Source organism: Ammospiza caudacuta, chromosome 13, assembly GCF_027887145.1.
Source record: "Ammospiza caudacuta isolate bAmmCau1 chromosome 13, bAmmCau1.pri, whole genome shotgun sequence".
Lineage (NCBI taxonomy): Eukaryota > Metazoa > Chordata > Aves > Passeriformes > Passerellidae > Ammospiza > Ammospiza caudacuta.
In genome coordinates this window covers 3,794,503-3,811,741 of record NC_080605.1, presented here as the reverse complement: position 1 = coordinate 3,811,741, position 17,239 = coordinate 3,794,503, and the positions used below count along the sequence as shown (strand labels likewise).

At 45.7% G+C, this 17,239-nt stretch overlaps 1 protein-coding gene across 1 annotated transcript in view; it reads left to right on the top strand.

Annotated features, from left to right (window-relative positions):
• The first annotated feature begins 16,496 nt into the window (after positions 1-16,496).
• CHST8 (carbohydrate sulfotransferase 8) overlaps positions 16,497-17,239 on the top strand; it is a 201,638-nt gene continuing 200,895 nt past the window's right edge. Inside the window, exon 1 of the mRNA XM_058813697.1 lies at positions 16,497-16,646. The gene's annotated coding sequence lies outside the window, so the exon portion shown is untranslated. The remainder of the gene's footprint in view (positions 16,647-17,239) is intronic.

Genomic DNA, 17,239 nt, shown 5'->3' with positions numbered 1-17,239 from the left:
GGTTAATGAGAATTAGAATATTCAACACAGAAGAAGATTTATGGTATTGTAACAGGTACTTCACGATCTTACCCTTTTACTCTCTCACCCTCTCTACCCCTCTCTTCTCTCTTTACTGATCTAAGCTGTGGCTGGCAGCTCCCAGCAGGGCCCTGCACCCAGGCCCTGTGCAATAAACCCCAAATCCCAGCAGGGCCCTGCACTCAGGCCCTCAGCAATAAACCCCAAATCCCAGCAGGGCCCTGCACCCAGGCCCTGTGCAATAAACCCCAAATCCCAGCAGGGCCCTGCACCCAGGCCCTGTGCAATAAACCCCAAATCCCAGCAGGGCCCTGCACCCAGGCCCTGTGCAATAAACCCCAAATCCCAGCAGGGCCCTGCACCCAGGCCCTGTGCAATAAACCCCAAGTTCCAGCCCTGGCTGCAGAGATCTCTCGTGTCCGTCTGTCCCAACCATCCTACCCCCATCACTCCCACACCCCAGCCCAGGGCACTCCCAGTTCCTGCTCTCCCCATCCCTCTCACACCAAATCAGGCTGTGTTTGCCATCCTGCCATGAAGCACTGCCTGGCTGTGCCTGCAGTGTGTTACAGGGACAAGATCAGCCACTGCCAAGTGGTAGTGATGCCATTTCCATCTGAAGTGTGCTTCCAAGCAGGCTTCCATGCACGCTGCCTGCTTGCCTAAAAGATGCAAAACCCAGCTTAACCGTTTCCTTGGCAGGTTTACAGATCCTTTGTACTTTCCAAAATACAAAATCATGCAAGCATCTGTCCTCACATCACTTTCCTTCCTTTTGCTATAATAACAGAACTTTTGGGTCTCTCTGTTCCCACAGTGGAGCTAATCCCTGGAGGCCCAACCTCAGCTGAACCTTACCCAGTGTTTGTTGGCTGCTGCAGAAGTGCAGAGCTCTGCTCAGTAGTGAGTTCACAGCTTTTGGTGCCTCCCTGCTGCTCCTTGAGCAGAGGCATGAAAGGAGAAACACACATTCTGCTCCCAGGTACCACAGACTGCCTGGTGATGGAGCAGTGCTTGCCCAGATCCCTCCTCCCTTCCCAACATGTGCAGCTGTCCCAGCCCTCTTCTGCTTGGGCACACCCAGCTCCTGCACAAAACCTGTCTGGAGCACAGGGCAGGCAGAGCCAAGAGCCTGGGTAGGTGCTTGCACATGGGGAAGGAGCTGTTGAATGCTCCTGCTCCACCCAAGTTGCCTTAAGTTCAGTCTCTGCTTCCACCCAATATTTTTTCCTTGACAGCTTGAGAAAAATAACTTCTGTTATTCTGAAGGCTATCAAAAGTAAAAACCAACAAAAATAAAATCTCTCTTCCTATTTGCTACTTTTGTGTAACTTATTGCAGTTCCACAGTGCCTGTGCTGCACAGCTCCTCCAGCTGCCTGTGGGGTCAGGGCCTTTGGGAACACACACCCCAGAGATGTGGGATGAAATGATCCATGCCCTGCAGAACTTCCAGCCCTATAGGGTAATGGCACCCTTGGGGCTACCGGGGAGCCTTCAGGGAGGTCCAGGTCCAGAGAAGACCTTCAGAAGAGTTAATTCAAAGTTTTTAGCTCACCAGCATTACCAGCTTTATGTTCCCACCCAGGAGCCCTGTCCCTGCCAGCTGCATCTGCACTGGAGAGCCAGCAATGCCTTCAGAGGGGACACTGGCAGGCTTTGCCAAGACATGGCAAATTACAGAACTGAGGGTTTTAATTGCTTATTTCATACCTCCTGAACAGGAAGAATGTTCCTGAAAACCCACAGCAAAGCCAGCTGAAAAACAAGGGAATAAAGGGAGCAAGAAAAAAACCTAATCCTGAAGTAAGGATGAGGATGAGCCCATCCACAAAATCTGAGTTAGAGCTTTTTATTTAAGACTGTTTATCTTTGCTATGTCCTGTTTACCAGACCTTTGATCCTGCCAGTGCATTTGCCAAAGGCTGTACAGAAGACTGCACCTGACACATCACCTCACCAATGACATTCAGATGCCTTTCAGCTCTATGACCAACACAGCTGCAGAGAAGGATGCTGATGGAAAGTGGATTAGGAGATTGCTCATCCTCTCAGAAAGTCACCTGGGACAGCTGTGTGCTGCTAAGCCCTGCATCAGATGGAGAGAAAAGGGTATTTTGCACAAGTCAGGAATTTGGTTTAACAGCTTCAGCAGGAAGCCATGGCATGAGGCTGGTGGTTCACACTCCAACGAGAAACATAAGAAAACAACCCAGAGATTTTTCAAACAGGCATGGCACACCAGGCAAAGTGTGGCAGAGAGAGGGAAGATCCCAGAGCATCAAATGCCAGCCCTGCAGCAGGCTCTGTGCACTCCCAGGAAGGGCTTTGAGCAGCAGTCTCCCTCCCTGGCAGAGATGTGGGCTCTGTACTTCCTACCAGCCACCTGGCTACTGAGTCAGAGCACATTTTAAGCCAAATGCTTGTGAGATGGGGGTGGGGAGAAGGGGAAGCCTCTTTAATCTGCAAGAATTACAGGACTGACATGGTTCTTCATTTTATCCCTGCTCAGCACACACACAGCACCTTCAGCAATGTTCCTTCCCAAACAGGGCCAAGTGCAGTGCTGGTGCCACCCCCCTGTCCCTGGGTACACAGAAGGGGACTTGCCCCTCTCCTCCCAGGAACTGGGATTCCTTTTACCTTCCCAAGACAATTTAATGTGAAACTGGACTCAAAGGAACCATGCAAAATCAAGGACTACCTGAAGGAAATAAAGCAAGCCCCTTTCTGCATGCCATTAAAGCCCAAATTCCAAGGAAATAACCTTGTGTGCTTCAGTCAGTTTGTTTCACTCTGCTAGTTTTCCAAATGATTTTAAATTACACATGCTCAAATAGAAAAGGATGGCAGTAAATAGGAAGCTGTAAGTAAACATTGCTCCTTGACAGGTAGCAGATGAGATGCTAGCCATACCATACAATGGCACCAAATATATACAGATTTTCCTAATACTTCTCCATCACTTTGATTTAAGAAAAAGATGGCTCCTATTTGCAGCCTGAAGTGCTCTGAACACTGCTGTGGTCTTCCTTTGGGTTCCCTATAATTTGTCTAATTTCCTAAGCACATTTCTGGAGAATCATTCAGGGATATTTCCAAGATTTTATATTTTTACTGAGTTTTCCTCAATCCAATTATGCCCCCAGAAATTGAAGCAACTGAACACAGAATCCTTACCTTTGTTGATCTGGTCTTGTTTTCAAGAGATGCAGCTCTTTGTGTGGTCAGAAGAGACACCCCCAGGTGTTTGCTGTACACCACAGCCCATCCTCCTCATTCTCTGTGCAGCCATTAGCTGTGCTACTGTGGGTACCAGGACACAAAGGGAGGGTTGATGTGCCCACACACATGGGCACAGACAGGGCAGCCTGGTTCCAGGCACAACTTCACAAGGATATTTCCTGGGAATTGCAGCGAGGAACCTCAGAGAAAGAGAAAATAATTCTTATCTCTACTTGTGCTCCTGTTGTTTTTGCACATGTGGAATGTGTTATGGAGATTGTTTACCTGAAGGGATTTGGCAATTGGATTCTGATGAGGATTGCTTTGTTTCCTTGGCCAATTGGGTCAAAGCTGTGTCCTGGCTGTCTCAGACAATCATGGGTTTTTCTTTAGTATGTATCTTTGTATAGTATAGTATAGTATAGTATAGTATAGTATAGTATAGTATAGTATAGTATAGTATAGTATAGTATAGTATAATATTATATTACATTATACTATTTATTTCTTTAATATAGTATAATGTAATATAATATAATTTCATAAAGCAATTGTTCAGCCTTCTGAATCAATGGAGTCAGATGCCAATCATATCAGCACGTTGGGGGCACCCTGTATTTTACTATAGGTTCCCTGGTGTCATGGTTTGACAGCAGGTTTGTCAGGTATTCAAACCTGAGCACCCATTGGTTTGACCACAGCCTCCCAAACACCTCACTTCCTTTTCAAACCAGGACACCTGGGCCCACAGGAGCCCTGGGCAGGTGAGCCCAAGGCCTTGACAAACCCAATTTCAGCCCCTACCAGCACTGCAGGGCACAGCCCCACCCCAGGAGCCCCTCACTGGTGCTCACCACGTGCTGCCACACCCTGCCAGGTGCCAGGTGTGCTGCTGGGCAGGGACTGAGGCACACTGCCCATGATGGGACAGCTCCAGCAGTGACTCTGTGCCTCGATGCCAGGGTAGGGGGTTTGTGTTGCTGGCTGGGGTCTGTGTACAAATCACAAACAGGACAGGACTGCTGGGAACGTGCCTTGAGCTGCTTTATTTTCCAGCATCACTCTCATTCCATGGTTATGACAATGGGAAGATGCCACCAGATCACATCCCAGGCAGCAAAGAACTCAATGTTACAACTCACTTTATAAGTTTTTTGACCAATCACACAAAGCAAAAGCACACTGACAGTAGTTCCATCCAACCACTATAAGCACCCATCCCTTTGGTTAAACAATCCTTGCTTATTTCTAATACAATACCTGCTTGTAAGCCTTAAAACACAATGCACAGAGCTCCATTATTAAGCTTCAAACTTCCCAATATCTCACTAGATAAACTTTTCTGCAGCTTAGAGAGTTATTCTAGCCAAGTGTTAATACACAGACCATTGTTCTATTTGTCCTTACTTTCTACTTCTCATATAATTTTTCTGCTGACCAATCTCATGGCTACTGCTCAGCCCTAATCACAGTTCTGCTGTCTCTGAGGCCTGCCTTTTGCAGCTTTCCCAAACCCCTCTGATTTTAAGGATTCCCACAGTTTTGGTTGGTTGATTTGAGATTTCTCAGCTAATGCACTAATAAGTGTGGTGGGTTCAGTGCTGACTAATCACCAGTGCACTCACTAGGATGTACTTACCTATTTTTTGCTGTCAGGTAGAACTGGGAGAAAGGTAAAGGAGGCTTAAAACTTTAAAAGGGTATAAAGAAAAATTTATTAACAGTAACTAAAAGAAAGAGTAACAAGAATCAGAGCAAAACTTTTAAAATACTTCTCTTCCCCTTACAACCTTTTATTTCTTAATGACAATGCAAAGAAATAAAACTTAAAATTTCAGTCAGTTTACTACATCTGGAACAGTCTTTCTTTGGTTCACTTAGGGAGAGAAGTCTCTCTTGTTAAGGCTATGGAGACTTCTCTACAAGAAACCAGTTCTCTTGTGTTTCCCTTCATGAATAGTAAAAATGTTCCTGCGTTTCTTTCATCTTTAACATGTGTTTTCCACAGAAGCATATACACTTTTGCAGCAGCTAGGAGCTTTGCATCACTTCCATAAATACCTCCCATGCAAAGCCCCCACAGCCAGCCATTGCTGGGAGCCTGGGCAGCCCCTGCTTCTGCAGACTGTGCCTTGAATCAGACATTTCCAAAGTGCCCCAAAATAAACACTGATAGCTGCTGGGTCAAACTATTTGCTGCTCAGTGGACACATGGGGCTTCCTCCTGCAGCCCTCTCTGCTTCTGTTTGACTCCTTTGTTAAAAATGCTCAGGAAAAGATACTTTCTTTTATGAATTAGGCTATTACCTCAGATTCACCTTTTCCCCTAATGAAAAGCAAGTTTCTACAGCAGGTCAAATAAATAGCCCGCAAGTACAATACAGTCAAGTTCTTCAAAGGTGTTTCTTGGAAAACAGGGAGTTCTCATGGTGGGTCCAGCTGTGCATCCCTCACAACCCCCAGCAGGACAATCAGCATCTCTGCACCCCAGGAGAAAGCAGCACCACCTCCCTTCTTGTTACCAACTGCCTCCACTGTCACAAACACCCTCACTTTCTTCTCCTCAGTTTCCTTTCAGGCTTTTCTTCTCACTCCTGCCATCCCTCTGCCTGTGAGGGAATGCTCTAACATCAAGCCTTACTCTGGTTCCCAGAGTCTCATTTTTTGAAAGGATGAGATTTCCCAGCATCCTCAAGCCCCTTCACATTCTCCTGTTCTATTTCTAACATATCCCCTATCCCTTCATTTGTGTTTACCACTCTTATCCCCTTTTCTATGTTTCCTCATTTTTTATTGATCCATTTTTCTTTTTACCCTCTTCCCTTCAACTCTTTGCTTCTCTTTTTCCTCCCTGCCCCATTCTAGTGACACTTTGTGGCTAGATGTATTACCCACTGTGCTGAGGGGGAGCAGTGCATCTGAATTCAAGCTGCACTGTACAACTACAGCAATTCTAGATACACTTACAGAAACAGCAAATCAAACTCTTAGTGTTCTCATCTCCCCGTGCTAAATTCCCAGAGCCAAATGCCTCCCATTATCAAAACAATTTTAAATAAAGCTAAGGGGAGAATTAAATGAGAAATAAATTGGGCATTTAAAGCCTGGTTTGCAGCACTCAGCTGCCCTCACTTCAATAACTGCAGTGCACACCTTCCATCAGCCCCCACTCTGCAGAGCAGCCTCTGTTTGCTGGCATGTTCCCCACTCTGCCAGAGATGATATGGACACCCTGCACTGCCAGATAAGCAATATATGTCACTCTCCCCTGCCTAAAATTAAAATGGGTACATTAATTTATTTTCTATTACAGGCTACAGCAGAAATCAGAGAGGGAGAGGGAGCACGTTCTGCACTGGCTCTGTGCTCAGAACTGTGCTGTGGGGCCTCCCTGCACACACTTGGCCAACATTTTGTGGTAAACCCTCAGATACTTCTGCAGAAAATGGGTGTCAGAAAATAACTGCTGCTCTGGGATGACACGATTTTGTACTTTTTACACTTACAGCAAGTGAATCCCAAGCTACCTTCTAACCACATCCTTTTGGGACAGGCCCTCCCCAGCTGGATGGAGGCAGAGCACATCTGGGTGATGTCATCCCTTCATGGCCAATGGCATAGCATCTAAGAAATAAAAGTGCTTTAATTGAAAGCAATCAAAAATCAGAGGGATGGCAAGAAATCCTTTTTATCAGCCTTAAACAAAATGAAAATCAAAACTGAGGAATTAGTTGTTCAGAGGTCAGAAGAGAACTAGCTAGAAGGGCTACATGTTTATACATTCTATGTATTTTCTTTCCATTTTATAGAGAATAATTTCTAAACTGGCTGACACTCATGTGTGAATTATGACATCTGAATTAGGACAACCAGCATCTCTGCACCCCAGGAGAAAGCAGCACCACCTCCCTTCTTGTTACCAACAGCCTCCACTGTCAAAAACCCCCTCTCTTTCTTTTCCTCAGTTTCCTTTCAGGCTTTTCTTGTCACTCCTGCCATTGCAGGAGAATCATTTTAGAGAGAATCATTTCTAAACTGGCCAACACTCATGTGTGAATTATGATATATGGCTCTAGAGGTTGTGGATACAGGCAGAGACTGAACACACAAATACTGCACCTGTCCTGCTGCCACAGGGATCTTTCTTGCACTGCTAAAGGGATGCAGAGGAAGGGACAAAGAAATGCTCATATTTAAATTAAGAGTCATAAAAAATATGAAAAACAACAGAATATTTACACAGATGGATGTGGATACACATACACCTGTGCAGACACTGTGGGGGGAGGATGGAGAATGAGACACAGGAAAACCATAAATATCTTACAGTTCTCACCAAAACACACAAGTCCTGATAAAAGGAAAAGATCCAATCCTTGTACACAAGAAAACTTCCCAGTTTGTGGTCTAATATGTATCTTTTGCTTTTTATTTAGCTACACTCGTGGACAACTGAGTTACAGATTTAAAATACACAGAATCAGCATAGGGAACTGTAGGGAAAAGCAGAAAGAGGTTCCTCCTGAAGACTCAATTGAATTACTCTGAAAAGATTAATTAAAATTGAATTCTCCTTTGGCACAAAATCTCCTGTTTGCTAGTTCTTGGTATGTCTATTACCTAGTTTCCATTAGGAGATATTATAGTCTGTAATGAAATTATCTTCAAGGGCCCTGTGGGATTAAACAAAAAGTTTACTGCATTCTGAGAGCTGCAGGAGCAGCGAGGTTCCAGTGCAAATTGGCTTGCTTAATGAGAAAGTGTTCACATGTCATCACTGAACTCACATCAGGGATCTCTAGCAATGCTTTTCAAGGGACAGAAGGGCAAATAACTGTGTGGAGATTGGAAAACAGCTTGATTTGCAGAGTGACAGCCAAAAGTCAGGTCTTTACTCAATCTCTCCAGAAGCCGAGGGAGAGGGGAGGGGAAGAAGGGTATTTTCTTCAGCCCTGGGAACAGCTTTGCAACTAGAATAAGAATTATTACAAAGGAAAGGCCATTGGCCCCTCCAGCATATGGCTGTGGTTCTGCTGTCAGTATTTGGGGAAGCCATCCAGGGAATCACCTACATTAGGCATCAGTGGGAGTGAATTATTTACATTGCAACTGGTGCTTCAAGTCTGCCATGCTATAAAATATTGCCTTGTGTTTTACCACACTTGGAGTCTAACAAGGCACTTGACAGGCCAAGAAACTCCTCAAAATGGACCTGGGGGCAGAGCCTGGCCCTGGATGACACAAGGGAGAATTTCTCTGCAGTGTTGAATTAACAGTAGCACAAAGAGTCACTGACCACTTTAACAAGGCAAATCAGTCTGAGAGAGACACAGCAAACATTATCTGTATTCTTTTTTTCTGCATATTCTCATTTAAATGGCACGGTGAAATCCCCAGTGTCATAAGTCTTGGCCTCAGAAGCTGGCACTGATATCAAAAGGATAATATTTGTGTGTTGGCTGTTTGGGGCACTGTAACAGAGCCCTCCAAACAGGTACTCAGCACATCCCAAATCTGTGCTTCCAGCTACACAGCCAGCAGCTTTGTAATGGAAAGTTAAAATGTAAACACAAGCTGCTATTTCAGTGCAATCACACGAATGTAGCAGCTTATGTTCTCTTTTCCTTTCTTTGCAGAATGGACCAAGTACCTGAATCAAGCTACAGCTCATCCCTTTTCTTTTTGCTCCTTTTTTCTTCTCCCTAAGTGCCCAGTTGATTAAATCTTGCTTACATAAGGAATTCTTACTTGCCTTATTCCTACAATGACAGTTGACAACGTTCAGACTAAAGGATGCCAAAATCTGTTTTTCCCTAGATAGTAAAAATACAAACAGAAATCAAACCCAAGCAGACTAATAAAGGATTACAAGAGCTGACAATGCTTTATGAATTTGAAAGGTTACATTGCTTGGTTCAAAATAAACCTGAAATTCCGAGTCTGCCCTGAGATTTTTGCCTCCCCTGTTCATGACATTCTTCCCTTTGCCATATAGATAGTTGCTCACAAAGGAATTCACTGACATCACCTTGCTCATCTAGTCCAGATGGCCCAAAGTGATGAAAATCCAGAGGTATTCCAGGAAGTGACCTTGCAGGTGCTTTAGTGATTCAAAATTCAGAGAAGACTGAAAGCCTGACTCTGGAAGCATCACAGCTCCAAGGAAAACCAGCTCACCTAGGCAGCAGCTGCCTTTTAAAGGACAACAGCAGATTCCCCAGTTGACAAGACATCTGCTACAGTTTCCCACAATTCCTGACTTACAAAGGAAATAAGAGCTGGTTTGCATCACATATGTCAATAGCTGGATTTTTTCCTTCTTAACCTTCAGCTTGTGTTACCTCTAATGAGACAAGATGACAATGCCTGTTCAGAAATGAAAACAACAGGGGTAAATCAAAGGTAGTTTACTTTTTTTTTTCCCCTCTGAACTGATCTGCTTTCCTCTGAGAAGCTGGCCAGACTGAAAATCACAGGTCTGTGCTGCTCTCACCCTCTGGGAGATAGATGGATAGATAGATAGATAGATAGATAGATAGATAGATAGATAGATAGATAGATAGATAGATGATAGATAGACAGATAGATAGATAGATAGATAGATAGATAGATAGATAGATAGATAGATGATAGATACATAATAAATAGATAATAAATAGATAGATTAGATGGGTAGATGGATGGATAGATAGATAGATAGATAGATAGATAGTAGATAATGAATAGATTGATGGACAGATAGATTAGATAGATAGTAGATAGATAGATAGATAGATAGATAGATAGATAGATAGATAGATAGATGATAGATAATAGATAGCAGATAGATAGATAGATAGATAGATAGATAGATAGATAACAAGATACAAAGTACCTCTTCCCAAACCACACCCAGCTTGGCAAAATAAAAATGAAATAACATGGTTTTGCAAGAGAAAAGCCAGCCTCTCACTTTTGCTGAGGAGTGTTTGAAATGAAGATGGATCATAGTGTGAGTCATTTATGTCTCCTCTCTGATGCATTCACACACGCCTACCACTGCAGGGGGATTCAGAGGAATGACCTGAATCTCAAGCACCCGTGGGTTTGCAAACAAAACCCAGCAGATGAGATCATGCAAAGCCAGGCCTAAATCTATGGCTTCCCCTTTGGCCCTGGTTTGTTCCTCTCAGTATTTCACAGAGTGAGAGAGCAGGAGAAACAAGGAGTGGTGCCATGTGATGAAACCATGGATCACAGAGCAGCTCCAGAGTATGGCATGCCCATTTCACAGGGGGGGTATTCAAGCAAGCAGACTAGGTGAAATCCCAGTTGAGCACAGTACTTGTACTTATTTTAATTGTTTATTGAAAACAGCATGACAGATGCAAAACTAAGGGAGAATTAAAAAAAAGAAACATCAGCTACATTCACAGGCTCAGCTCCCTGTGCACAAACCACACACAAAATCAATTCTTCATTTTTTATGTTAAAAAAGAATTGAACTGTTAACAGTAATATGAGAGGGAAAAGACAGAGGCAGGAAAGGAAAAAAGAGGTGGCAGGAAGGTCTGGTCAAAGCCAGGTTTGTTTTGGCAGCAGGTGGGCGGGATGCATGAGGCAGAGGTGCACTGCAGGGATAGGGAAGCAGAAGGCAGCAGATGCTGAAGAGAGAGAAGGTCCATGATAAGGGATCAGGAGCCATGATAAGGAATCAGGAGCTAGGTCCATGATAAGGGATCAGGAGCCAGGCCTAACATGAGGCTGGGCAAAGCCTGACTTTGTAGTTACTTTGCTTTGGTTGGTCCTCAGAGCAGTGGTTCAGGAGTAAACTTAATGCCTGCACAGTGCTCCCTCTCTGCTGACTCATACCACCAACTTACAAAACACATAAAATCGAGAAGAATGAATGCAAGTGTCAGGAGATCTGCCCCTGTTCTCAGCAGCCTAAAAAGGAACTTGTTTATGCCACCTATGAAAGAGCTGTGACACATTCCTTCAGTGATGGAATGATCCCACTAGGATCACTTTTACTGGCCAACATTGAGCATATTTTTCTCCAGTTCATCTTTCCAGTGTGATTTATTCCACACATCCACTTGGACAAACATGCTCAGCACCATCACAACAGCTGCACAGCAAAGTCCATCACTATATTGATAGATCATGGTTTCATTTCTTGCCCAAACACAGACAACAAGGAGCTGCATACAAGGCACATGCAAATTCTGTCCCTGAGCTTTACTGTCTCAGAAATGACAAAGCAAATCCATCCAGGACAATGAAGCCAATCCAAAAGAGCCCCAGGCCCCAGATGCCAGCATGGATAAGATTTGAATAGACCCCCTAAAGACCCAAACTTAGAAGAGTATATTCTGCAACAAGCTAATCCTTAGAGAACAGCATTACCTTCAGGTTTGGTTTGGAAGAGCCATCAGCAATTATTCCATCTTAACATCCATTTTTCCAGGACGGACAAAAAACAGGAGCAGTAAAATACCCCAAACCCCTGCAGCTTTATATGTTGTTCTGGGGAATATTTCAGCACACACCTTTGTATATGGAAAGACACCCACACCTACCCACTAAGGAGCACACCAGCTCCAGCTCCCAGTTACTCCAAGTTATTGATGGAGTTTCCAAAGAGTAGTTCTGAGTGCCATTTTTGGAATCTGAGTCTGCCAGGTCTGGCTGCTCTCACTTAAGACTAAATCAAATGTTTCTCAGGCTTTCCTGTCTAAACCATATTGTTCCTTCAGGGCCCTTTGGCTATATTTTATGAAATAACTGATGTTCTCTATCTCCAGGGGGCAATTTATTACTGCTTCTACCAACAAGGAACCATATGATCTAATACATCTCTTCCAGTTCTGTCTTTTGAGGTTTCTATAATCTTTCCAGTGATTTTTATTTTGTTCCTAAAGAATGGTTTGTGTACCCTACAATTTGTCCCATGGATATTTCTTGGTCTGAAAAAGACACTGCCTCTCCATAGAAACCTTGCCAGATAGTACCTATGCAGAAGCATTGCTCCAGGGGCAGAATGCATGGACTTATTTATTATTTTCTTAATTTTGGTTAATTTTGGTCCCAGAAAATTCACTCCACTTTCTTCTGTCCCTAGCATTACTCTGAGCTTTCCTCTCTTATTTGACCCTCACTGGCTCTGTCCCCAGCCTGCCCAGCTCACCCTGACTGGCTCATTGTGTGTAAGCAATTTTAAGAAAATGGCCTTCAGAGAAATGCTCTGTTCCCCCAGTCAGGTCTGGGAACCCTAAAGCAGCATCAGAAACTTAACTCCAGCCCAAGAGCCTACATGGGCAGATGTTTGAAGAAGGGCACCTCATACAGATTTATTTCAGTGGGTGCCAGAGTCAGTGGAGTCTGCAAATGAGCTTGCTGTTTACATGTGGGGCTCAATTCCAGGTGCATTAGCATCCTGTTATGAGCTGCTGTTTGAGGGAAGGATCCAAAGGAAACGAAGGATTAGAGAACTGGGAGACAACATGGCCCAGATCTGCTTCAGACATTCCAATGAGGTTCTTAATTTGCTTTTTTTTTTTTTTGCACACACACACACATATATAGACATTTTTTCCCCATAAACCCCAACTGTTTTTGCTGCTTCTCAAGAAGGATGGTTTTGAAATATCCCTTCCAAAGCTGGGACAGATGTTTCCAGAGTTGGGGTTTGTTAAGTTCCTGTGGCAGCTATTTCCAAGGCTGCTATGTCATACATTTCTTTGCAAGAGACTAAGAATGGCAGAGGGGCTTTGCAGATAAGCATTTCAATTGCAACCTTTGTACTAAAGTGTAATAGGAACATTGGGGAATTAAATAAAATTATATTTTTCCTAGATGTCTGCTTAAAAAGGAAATTCAAGATTTTATGGATGCCCCAGAGACAAACTATTACATTACATTCCTCGCTGTTCTTATTTGAGTTCTGTCTGTTTGAGCACCTCAAGTAGCACAGAATCATTCATAAAGAATGGGCAGGAGAGACTGTGTCCCATCAATATTTCAAGCTTAGTTATCAAATCAAGAGAAATTCATGAGTTCTGCTCCAGCTCAACATTTTGAGGTTTGATACTATTGTTTGACAGTTTAGAGGGTTTTCCCTCTGCATTCTCATTGTCATTAATATTTTATATAATGTTCCAGTTGATGCTATTGTAATATTATTTCTTTTTTTTTACTTGGCTGTACTAACCAGTTTTTTCTTTTCTCTTTCAGCAGGGAGAAATTCACACTCATTTGCTATTTGTGGGGTGATGACATAGTGTGAAGAAGCAGTAATGATGACTGACTGATAGAAGACACCATATGTTCTCTTCATTTTCTCTGTGCTATTTTCTGAGAGATGAATAAAGACTCAGTGTAAGATAAGCTTTCCTATATATAGTATTAAAAAAAAAACTGACCTTTTTTCCCAAATAATTGGCAGGATGGGAGAAATGATCTTTTTTCTAAAGCATTCAAACAGTATTGCTATAAATATCAGGCTCCAAATCATCAAGATAAATAATTTCCAGTTTTTTCCACCAGAAACATTTTACATGTATCCAGGGTCCATAAACAATTTTACAATTAATTCCACTCACCCCCAAATGTTCTCCATCTTTCCATAGCAAACATTTTGAAAATATAAGTTGCATTTGCTGATGACTAAGCAAAGGTAAACAATTCCTTCCAGTCTTAAAAGAAACTAGATTCTATATAGGGCTCTAAGTGACTGTGTGCAATGCATGATAATCAGAAATCCTGATTATAAGCACAGTATCACTAGATCACAATACTAGATTATATGCTGGGGTGTTTCTTTGCACCCTGTGTCTGAGTCTGTGCAACTAATAAAACAGATAATAAACCCTTCAATAAATACTGCCTTTGCTTTAACATGCTTTAATATCAAAATAATTGGAAATCTCATTTCCTAGAAATAACAGAATAAAAATCTTTTATTGTTCTAGCATAAGCATTTACCAAGTATATTCTTTTCCTAGATAAATATTTCCTTTTTTTGTTTCCTCTTCATTCCACCCTCTCAAAACCAAGGCTTCGTGACTGTTGCTCTTCCTCCTAACTTTGTAATAGTCACTAACCAGCCTCAGACCACAGCAGAGCCACACACATATCTGCTAATAAGCAGTCAGGAGCAGAAACAAAGAAGTAAACAAAAGGGATTCACATTGCCTTCTGTTCCATTGGAGACTGAGAGGGAAAAAAATAAAAATCAATCCTCCAAACACAAAAATAACCCCCAGAAATCAGTGGTTTAAGATACCTTATTTTTCACATTATCGGGAATTTTTTGTAAGTAATGGAGCCAAAATTGGAGAAAAACATAATTGTGAGTCCTGCAGGCAGCAGGGCAGAGAACTCGCTGTCAATGGACCCAGAGTGCCAGGACTCTTGTTTGGGCTTTGTTTTCAAGGTCATCCATTTAAAGCATTTTTCATAACACAACCTGAATAAAGAATAGGGAGGCACACTCTGCTCACAAAGGCCCCCACGCAGATGTGGCAGGGAAGGTTCCTCGTGCCAGGGATGGCCCTTGGAGGACGTTCCCTCCCCGGTCACCTGCCATAGCAACAGACATCGAGCAGGGTTTTACATTTACAGTATGCAACTCACTTTACCCAGTTACAGACTTATTATATTGCTGTGACAGCTTATGCACCCTGCGCCACAGAGAGCAGGACAGAAGGTGCTCAGGTAAAGCAATGACTGCAGTTTTCACGTGTTATTCTTCCTTTGAACTCCAAGTAGCATGAATGCATCTTCCCCTGTAAAGCTGTCACATGCACCTTCTTTTCCTATGACAATGGAATTACACAAAGTCTGATCTCAAAACTCTCATTTAAATATTCCATCCGATCAGCAATGAGCTGGCTTGCTTAAGGACTACAGACTTGGGTCCTCAATCAATGCTTTGATAAATAACACCTACTTAGAACAATTGATTGCTAAGGAGCAGACTAAGTGTAATATATTTCTGCTAATCTAGTCACAGGATAAATGTCATAGTTTATTTATAAGACACACCTGAAATTATTCTGAGGGCTGTGGATAGGATCCATCTTGACACACATTTCACACTGCACAGTGTCAGGTGGAGGTGGGTGGTGGGCACTCAAGGCACCATGTCTGGTGTTGGTTCTGACAAGCTCCCGCTGCCCCCAGGCTGCCAAAGCTCAGCTCCGAGGCTCCCTGGCAGCAGGGGCAGCTCCTGGGACCCACACTCCAAACTGAGGAGTGGGTGCAGAGCACAGTGCCAGGCTCTGGGGGCGTTATTCAGTTTAATTAAATGGCCACTTCATTACACCAGCAATACCCAGGCATGGCACCGAGGCCATTCTTGGGGATTACAGCCATGCCCCGGTTCTGCTCTCGTGAGACTCTTTATTGTGCTGCACAGTTATGTGCGAAAAGCCTCTCTGTATTTTAGGGTGGAATATAGCCAGCAGAGAGTGCAAGAGGCCCCTTCTGTGCTGTTACTCCACAGGCCTTATGCAGGCTCAAGATAAGGCACCTTGGTGCCCACCATGCCCTGGCTACGGTGTGTCTGCTCCAGTTTGTTCTTCGAGGACACCATCACTTCAATTCTCTTCCAATTACTTCTGTGCTGCCCTTGAGGTGTGTGTTCACAACCGTCTTTTGAGAGCAAGTATGGGCCACCCATCTTCCCAACCAGTCTCAAAACACATATATATTGTACAAACTGCAGCCCGGAGGAGACGCCCGGCAGGATGCTTGAATCCACACAGAGGATACGGAGGATCCTCCCTTCTTCTTCCCTCCCGGAGACACCGGGCAGCAGGGGCGCACAGGCTTCCCCCGCACCCTGCCCGGGACCTTTCTTTCCTCCCTCGGGGGTGCGATATTCGGCCGGGAGCCGCGCGGGCTCGGCGTGCGGGAGCGGGAGCGCGCAGGGCGGTCACGGGCTCGGCCCGCAGCGCCCCGCTCCGCTGGAACTGCCCTGCAGACAATGCACGATCCGCCGGAGCGGCGGGGAGCGCCCGGCTCCGCCAGAACGCGGCAAACTTGAGGCGAGAGCACCCCTGGAAAGGCGGCGGCCCCGGCCGGCCCCGCCCGCGCCACCGCGAGGGGAGGAAGATGCGCCGGGCGCGGCAGGAGCGGAGCGCTCCCCGCCGGAGGCCGCCGCACCTGCTGCCGGAGGTGCGCGCTGGGCGCGGGGCGCGGCCGCCGGCGGGGCCGGGGCCGGCGGCGGGGCGGGAGGCGGGGGGCGGGGAGGGGGGCGGCGGCCTCCTCCCGTCTCGGGCGGGCTGTCCCGCTTCACTCTCTCCTCCCCGCCGAGCATCGCGGGCGCGGAGCCGCGGCTGCGGCGCGCAGGGCGGCGGCGGGAGCGGCGCCGAGGATGCGCTGAGCGAGCGCGGGAGCGGCGCGGCCGCGGCGCAGGTCAGTGGCCAGATCCCCCTGTCCCTGTCCCCGGGCCCGGGACGCGCTTCGCCGCCCGCGTCCCCGCATCCCCCGGCCGCTCCCCAACTTTTCCCCGCACCACTTCGGGAAAGTGACGAACTTGCGGCGGGGCTCCTCGTCCCGTGTCCCCTCGTCATCCCGGCGGTGCGACCCCCTGACCTCAGGGCTGCTCTCCCGGCTCGCGGCGCTGTGATTCCCGGTGAATTACAGCTGTGATTCCCGGTGCCGGGAATTGCGGGTGCAGTGGCAGCCGGGCGCGGTGCGGTCGCCCCGGGCTGCGGCGCGTCCCCTCCGCCCCAGCCCGCTCCGCTCCCTCCGCTGCCGGGCGGGGCCGGCCCAGCCCCGCTCGGGCACCGGCACCGGGACCATCCCCGGGGATAGGATGGAGCCGCCGGCTCCGACTGGCTGAGCGCTCACGGGTACGGGTCCGGCATGGGTTTCTGTAACGAAAATAACGGGTCCAAAGCAAACTAGTTGATGAATGCAGGCATCTCCCTAGACTGGAAACGCGGTTCAGGCGGAGTTCAGTCTGTGCGAGCAGGAGCGGTATGACGGGACTCGGAGGCACTTTT